Source organism: Pavona decussata, unplaced genomic scaffold (genome assembly GCF_977016875.1).
Source record: "Pavona decussata unplaced genomic scaffold, jaPavDecu1.1 SCAFFOLD_217, whole genome shotgun sequence".
NCBI classification, from domain to species: domain Eukaryota; kingdom Metazoa; phylum Cnidaria; class Anthozoa; order Scleractinia; family Agariciidae; genus Pavona; species Pavona decussata.
Genome location: NW_028145622.1, coordinates 928982 through 937500, shown reverse-complemented (window position 1 = coordinate 937500; position 8519 = coordinate 928982). Strand labels below are relative to the sequence as shown.

At 38.8% G+C, this 8519-nt stretch overlaps 1 long non-coding RNA gene across 1 annotated transcript; it reads right to left on the bottom strand.

The window, feature by feature from the left end:
- Nucleotides 1–5664: 5664 nt before the first annotated feature.
- Nucleotides 5665–7657, bottom strand: LOC146459724 (uncharacterized). Its single transcript, XR_014857821.1, has 2 exons — nucleotides 7273–7657; nucleotides 5665–6369 (listed from the first exon to the last, which is right to left on the bottom strand). It is a non-coding gene; the product is annotated as an uncharacterized LOC146459724 (long non-coding RNA).
- Between the last annotated feature and the right edge of the window lie 862 nt (nucleotides 7658–8519).

Genomic DNA, 8519 nt, shown 5'->3' with positions numbered 1-8519 from the left:
ACTATAGATGGAACCTCTCGTAGGCGACCACCCCTCGTAAGCGAGCACTTTTAGAGGTGGTTGTTTAAAATTTTCAATTGTTTTTAACCTCCCGTAGGCGACCACTTGACACACAATCTGCTGTATCTCTCACGGGCGGAAATTGAAAAATGTGTCCCTGTTACATATTGCCCACGTCATTACAGCGGTGGCCGTAAATCTCACTGTCGGTCCCGATAAAGCTTTGCTTGGAATAGCCTCCCACGCAGTCGTTTTTATAGGGGACTCGTACTACCTCCTCCTTATTATACGAGTCCGCTAACATGACTGCGAGGGATGATAAAATAGATATGCACTATACTTCACACTGAAATAAACTTTAATAAGATTGAATCCCTTAGCTTGTAGGAAAAAAACTCTCTAATCTTTTATCTTTCTTATCTTTTAGCTTAAGTTCCGTTCCCTGAAAAATTTAGACAGCGCCACCTAGAGTAATGAAAATGTCAAGTTTGTTTCACAGTAGAGACCTTTAGATTCTAGTACGAGTACGACTACGAGATTTGGCTTCGAGTTTTTAGCGAAGTACTAAGAACAGATCTATCACAGAAAGTTTCATTTCACTGTTTACAAACGACGAACTTGACGAAGTTGGTTTGAATGATGATAGTTAAGCCCTTTCGTGTTTCCAAAAAGACGAGATCACCTACGTTTCGAGGACTCGTTTTCGCCTCTACGAGATTCTTACAAAAACTCGTAGTGAAATGACGACAGCTATCTCGTTTTCCCGCCAAAATGACGCTGGTTCATGCGCGCGCACTCTTTGTCTATTGGAGAAACTCGTAGTCGTACTCGTACTCGTACTAGAATCTAAAGGTCTCTAGTAACTCCGTTATGACGGACACAGTTGGGACCAGAAAAAGTGTCCGTTTTACGGAGTGTCCTTATTAAGCGGGTTAATTTTAAGGAAAATGTATGGAGCGGGTCCAAGAAGACTGTCCGTAATGACGAGTGTCCGTATTAGGCGGGTGTCCGTAACGCGGGGTTCCACTGTAATTGTCTCAATAGCTGTATTAAGTAATTTGTGAGATACAAACATTAATCACCATAGACCCTAAGAATTTTTGCCTAGAATAATTTTGGACCAGTCGTAATTTACTTGTAGCTAAGAAAAGTTATTATGCATGGGTTTCAATAAGCATTGGCAAAAGGGCTAGGTCTCCGCAGTTACCATATGTAAATTACGCGAAATTTAGACTCCCTGTGGTCTAACCTCTGGTAAGCGACCACCTCCCGTAAGCGACCACATACAGTCGAACCTCCCTTTGCGACCACCTCTCGTAAGCGACCACCTCTCATTAGCGACCACTTTTCCAAAATACCAAAAGTTTTCAAGTCAAATCACCATAGATGGAACCTCTCGTAGGCGACCACCTCTCGTAAGCGACCACCTCCCGTAAGCGACCACTTTTAGAGATGATTATTTAAAACTTTTAATTGTTTTAAACCTCTCGTAGGCGACCACTTGACACACAATCTGCTGTATCTCTCACAGGGGGAAATTGCAAAATGTGTCGCTGTACCATATTGGCCCACATCATTACAGCAGATGTCGTATTAAAATCTCACTGCCGAGGCTACCGGAAGTGTCTCCCGAAATAGCTTAGCATTGAAACAATTGATAACATACACATGCACCATAGTGTACACTGAAATAAACTTTAATCCTTGTAGGAAAGAAACTCTCTTATCTTGTAAATAGCATGCAAATGTGCATGACCGGTCCCCAGGAGGGGTACTCGGGTATAAACGTGACCGGGGATCCGACGGAGCCTAACATTTTAAACCCAAAAAAATACATGGACCTGATATTGTGCACCCAAAAAAATACAAGACTGGAGATTATTCGAATCATGCTTTTGGATCTTGCGGGAACTTTGGCTTGACTTGCGTAAGAACTATTAGCCTGGCGGAAATTCGAACCCAAAAAAATACGCGCTGATTTTTTAGACCCAAAAAAATACACGGTTAAATCTTCGACCCAAAAATATACAGAAGTTGAAAATTTTAGACCCAAAAAATACGTCGGACCCCCCGTCACGTTTATACCCGAGTATCCCCCCTGGGGACCGGTAATGACTCTCTTAATCTCGTACCCAGATCTCCCACGGTCAGGCGGAGGGGAGATCTGGTAAAGTTCGATTTGAGGCCCGGAATACGGGCCTGCCCATCATCCTTTGTCCACCGTGCTGCTCGTAACTGTGATCATTCCTGGTGAGGTTTTCGCTTTCGAGGGTGCTCTTCGGAACGTTCTTCGGTCGAGAGGACAACAAAACTTGAAACTTAAACCAAAACGAAAAAGGCAACAGGAGAGATTGCAATCAACAAGCGCGGTAAATCACTTTTTTACTAAGATTAGTTCCTACCCTTTGTGACCATCTAGACCATCTTTGTAATGAAAACTGTTCCAAGAACAAATCCATCGTAATTGTGCTTTCTCCACTCAAGATCAACGTGCTTATCGACGATCAATTAAAAAGACTTAAGTCAACCGTAGTAAGCTGTACCAGTTTTCGCCTTAGATGGTAACTGTATTGAAGATACTGTAATTTACAGGCAGGGAAATGTCACATAATTTTTGTGCACCCCAAGGTAAAGGTAGCAACAGACAGTGCAGAGAGTTTTTGTTGTCGAAGCTTTATCAGAAAAATTTTGTGGTCGTTGTTGTAGATGAGGCACAATAGAGTTACTGATTGGCATCTTGGTGTTAAATTTCGCATTGGAAAGTCAAATGGTTCATGTCATATTTTCATTTGCAAAGTTTCAGAAATTGTGGTCTACCAGTGATACGTAAAAATTATTTCTTCTCTTTGTAGTCTTTCAGCTGATTTGGTCACACAAATTCTCCTTCTTCCATAAGTTAATGGTTTAAATTTCCAAACCAAATGGATTGTGTAAATGCGGGAGGTTTCTTTTACAGGCCAAAGGACACAACTCAAGGTCACTGTAATAATATAATTTTATATGAACCAGCTAAACAGGGCCTCCTCCTACCTACAACAACTGTCCACTCCTATAACACCAGAAATTCTGCCAAGCTTAATTTCCACCGACCACAAGTTAGAACTAACATAGGCAAGTACTCTGCTTCTGTCATATGGGAAACTGTCCCCATGGCATTGAAAAAAACAAAAACTTTTAACAGGTTTAAGAAACTTTATAAGGCCCACCTGATCTCTTGTCAATCAAATAATATATGTTCTGTTTAATGATCAAATATAATAGTATGTAACTATCTAATAATAATAATAGAGCTAAAAATAATAATAATAATAATAATAATAATAATAATAATAATAATTGTCTGCTTATATTTTGATCTTTGTTGTCGCAGCTGTTGCTGCTGATGATGTGTTGTCCTTTTCCTTTCTTTTTGTTTGTTGTTGTTGTTGTTTGTTTGTATGTTGTTTTTTTGCTTTTTTTTGTTTTTATTTATTTATTGTTTTGTTCTTCTTTTATTAAGCTTGTCCTGTTTAGATTTCTTGCTCGGGTCAGTATATCTCGCACATACCTTAATTTGCACAAATGTAATTCTCTCTTGTACATCCTAGGCTCTACAAACATTTCCTACATTTTCTAATATCTCAATAAAGCTCAGTGTCATTTCTTTGTTTACTTAAAAGTAGGTGGTGGTCAGCTAGAAAGCCTTTGCTACTTTGACCACCACACACATTTTATAATTTGTACTGTATTTATTTTTATCTTGTAATCATTTGTTGTAATACTTTTCTTTCTATGTTAATGTTGTGTAAATAGTGTTAAATAAATGAACCATGAACCATCCTAGCCCTAACACCATGCTACTGTCTTGGTTATATATCAGCAAACCAGAAAGACCTGTCCGTGTAAATGGTAGGCGCCCAATTATGTCCAACATTAAAATACCGAGTACACCCTTGCTGTTTTAACGGGTTTTTTTTTTCTCAAAAAATTATGGAAGTTTGAATTTCTTCTGGGAAATGGAGGTACCACATCTGGATTTGGGATCTGAAGAATGTTTGGTTACTTGCAACATGTGAGCAAACAGAGCAAGTCCCTATGAGTTTCCCATTAGAGTTTTATTTGGTAGTGATGAGCTTTCCATTTCAGTGGTTCTTGATTCACCTTTATCACATAACACTTGAAAAGTTTTCACCTGAAATTTATGTTAAGTTTAGGGGACATGCCCCGTCGACTGCTTCTTTGATGACAAGTTAATAAAGGTTATAATTTTACACATAGGAGTCCACAGACTCGAAAATTAGAATCACTTAATACACAAGTCCAATAATATTTGACTCTTGATATGAAGAACAAAGGTCATTATCTGCATTTGATTTGCAAGGCACAATGAGCTGCTTAAATAATCATTGTTGTACTGAGCATTGCATTATTTGTACATGCATAGAGGATGATACACTAAGAATAATACAAGGTTCTTTAAGTCCAAAGCAGCTATCTTGGTGCTTGGACACTCACCTCTGATGGGATCCTTGATTTCAGCAAAAAAAAAATAATAACAATAATAATAGGAAGGTGTGTAGGCTCGATTTCCGCCGCTCCCTCGGGTCCGGCTTTCCTCGAGCGCGGGCTCATTTTCCCGAACAGCGGCTGGTAATCGAGCCTAGAAGGTGTGAAGGTCTTTTGGGCTCATAAAAGTAGCAAATGGCAGATAAATAGAAAACAAATAAAAAAAAATATTTCCACTATTTGTTTTCCTGTGCATGTCTGTGTGTTCTAATGAACTGACACCCATTTCTGCAGCAAAACAACAGCTTTCACAGTAAGCTGATCTTCAGTAACCATGAATTCTTAAGTATTCCTTAACCATGGCCTTCCATAGCCAGGAAACAACATTTAAACTGTCAGACACAAACCCACTGCAGAGAAGTGGTGGGGAAAAGAAACTTTGAAAACAGTGTCTGTCTTGGATGAAAATTCCTTGTTGATGCCAATTCCTTGAGCAAAAAAAATTTTCTTGTATTGATATTTGCACCCATGTCAGGTCCTAACTTTTCTTAATATTAAGACCAGCAACACAAAATTATGTTCAAGGACTTTTCACACAAGTACACAAAAAATATCAGAACAGTGAACCTTGAACCTTTAAGCCCCAGTAGTGATCAGTATCAAAATTTCTCCTAATATTTATCAATACACAATCAAGGAGAGGTCATGAGATCACCAGTGGTGAAATTTCTTGATATTTCAACAACCTCCCTATAATGCTACTATGAAAAATGGACATATAGAGACCAGTAAGGAGAAACTGTATGTTGACACTGAGGCTTAAAAGTTAAAAGCTAATAAATACAGAGCCATATTGTTGGTGATTATCGCACTCTGCTTCTTTTATGCTTCGTCCTTCCACCACCCCATGCGTCAAAAAGGGCTTAGTTACTTGAGAATCCCTTTTTATTCAGCCTTCTCATTATCCATTTTCTGGTAATTATATTGTCTTATTCTAATGGAAAGAATAACAACATGCCAGTGAATGACTACAGTTTTTTCTTAATTAATTGCATCTTTGTTCAGGGGGCACAACTTCAGAGTACAGCAAACGAGGAACACTTTCCTCAGTATTCCCTACAGCGAAGATTGTTGTCATGACAACAACAGCAACAGAAAAACAACCAAACTACAATCATACAAAGTTTGAATATGAAAGATTTATGGAGTACTACAAAGGCCCTCCTATCTTAACACAAAGTAATGTTGACCAGTTTGATTACATATTTTCGCCCATAGCAGATGAACTTATCACCACCAATGTCAAAAATTAAGCCTGTCAGCCTATTATTTACTCATCATTAGTACTGTGTGGATTTGGGGGTGCCTTTTTGGGTGGAAAGCTTGGGGATCACCAGTTCTACCTTACTCCCCAAATTCCTCAAAATGCACTTTTGGCTCAGTCTCATTCTCTACAGACTGACAATGAATATTATTTGCCACAATCTTTGGGAATGGGGTTTGATTCTCATTGTGTTGGAAGGATAATAATTTATTCATTTTGGTCTTCTGCAAACCATGGAAAGTTTTTTCCAAGAAAGTGGAAGAGATGGGAAGCCTGCTACATCAAAACTTTACTTTCACAACAATCATATTGGTGCAAATATTGAAGAAATGCAACCCATCATGACAGATTAGTGTAAATACCCCAGAAATCTGTGCAAGGGAAAATTTTTGCTTATAACCACTTTGGTTTTGGCTTTTGTGTGAGAAATGCAGCTGTTGTGATATCTGTTGTCCGAAATGACTGTCATTGCTCTTAATTATGTGTTGAGCTGTGTCCAGCTGTTTTAGCCCTTGAAGATATTCACATCACTGATAGGAACTTTAGGAACTTGCTTCTCCCTAGAAATCAGGTGGAAGAAATTAAGGCAGAGTTAACAAGAAATAAAGGAGAAACTGAGGCCAGTGATAACTATTTGTATCAGAGAATGTGCTAAGGATTAACAATGGAAGTAGTAAATGAAGTGTGTTTAGTACTTCAAGGACTCCATACTAATGATAAAATAATGGAGAAATTCCCCTATCTTGAAGAAAAGAACAATGGCAAAAAGATTCTAAAAACTACAAGTGATGTCAAATCCAAAGAGGCATGTCCTCCTTTTAAAACTACTTCTTTTCTAAAGCCTATCACAAGCATAGACCTGCAAAACATTAGGTGGTGCAGACATGTAAACCAATGTCCCCATTTTTATTTTAGAGGAAGGCTAGTTTTATATTTTGGATCCAAATTTTTTTTAACTCAGTAGGTGGGAGAGAGGGGATAAAATTAAACTAACTACACTTACATAAAGAGCCCTAATCGGTTCAGACAAGGTGTTCTCTGTTGTAGTACGGGTTTCATTACTATTATTTTGGCGGTCATAAGTCGGACATTTTTCATTTCTCTTAGCTGAGGGGTGGGAGGGATATTGATCTCACCAGCAGATGAATAATAATATTGTGTGGACACTCTATCAATTTCTCCAAAGTCCTATGAGAGATGTTGTATGGATCTTGAAGGAATAAGCACACTGGTCTGAAAGGACTAATATTATATTATGAAGTCTCTTACTCAAAGTCCAGTTCAATTTATAGAAGGAAAATAGTCTTTTAGCAGAAGACAAAAACTGAAAATATGCTAGCAAATGTTCAGGAACTCAAGGTAAAGTATTTTGGGGAATTAATTTGCGTTTACTAAATAAATAATCATTTTAAAAAAAATCATTTTTTGTCAAGAAATACCAAAAAAAAAAATATATGACCTACCTCCATTTTATCCCCAAAAGTAAGCAAGCTTATATCCATCGTGTTGGAAACTTGTGTAATTTGGCAAGGTACTGCAAACTCTTTTCGGCTAAAGTCGCTGTTGTCTTCCAAAAAAACAATTTCTCACTGTTCTCTCCCCACACAAAGGGCATGTATGTATTAAAACGTCGCATGACAATCTTAATCGGAGCGAAAACTTTTCCGTGTTTTTGTTTCTTCCCCGAACTGAGCGAAAACCAAACACAGAAGGAAAGAGCCAATCACAGAGCAGATTAGAATGAGGCATTCTTAATTCTGGTAACCAACCAGAAATGGCGTTATATCGAACTTTACCAGATCTCACATTTCGACATTCCCGAACCGACGACTGAGATCGGGGTACGAGATTATGACTCTCTCAACCTTGTATTACCCAACAGAAAAGTTGTGGCGATAAAGAACGTCAACTGAATTATGTAACAAACAAACAAACGCGAAAGTTGTGGATGATTTACGCTTCAAATGTAACATTGCAAAAATTCCGTTTACTGTTTGCTCCTAAATCAGACAGTCTAAGGATAAGTTATTACTTGGGTTTCGATAAGCACTGGCAAAAGGGTTTGGTCTCCGCAATTGCCATATGTAAATTACCCGAAATTTAGACCCCCTGTGGTCTGACCTCTGGTAAGCGACCACCTCCCGTAAGCGACCACATATCCTTGACATTATGGGTGGTCGCTTACGGGAGGTTCGACTGTATGACATATCCTTGACATTATGGATGGTCGCTTACGGGAGGTTCGACTGTAGTGGTAACTGAACCCATGAATTCCCCGCAGAGCGTTAGCCCCATTGATTTAGTGGGAGACCGTACGAGACGAAGAAAATACATCTTGCGGATTCGATCACCGTTGGTCTACCGGCTGAGCTACAAGGCCCGACGGGTAATCGATCTAATCGATCCACCACTACATTCATTGTACTGTGAACGGTAGACTGACTAAAAAGGAGCAATTAAGTTCGTCGAATCTTTTGCGAATTCTGCATGGTTTGGTATGAAGACTTGCAGCATTGCGACGTAAAGACAGGCATAGCGCCATTCACCGTGATGTCTAACGTAATCCCCTTTGGTTCGTCGCAGCGGTACAGATGAATAAATTTGCTAAAGCGAAAGCTCTTAAAAGTTCTAAGGATTGTTTATTTTACAATTCCGTGTACTTGAATGTGACGCTGCGGAAAGGAAAGCAGGGAAAAATTTGAAAAAAATT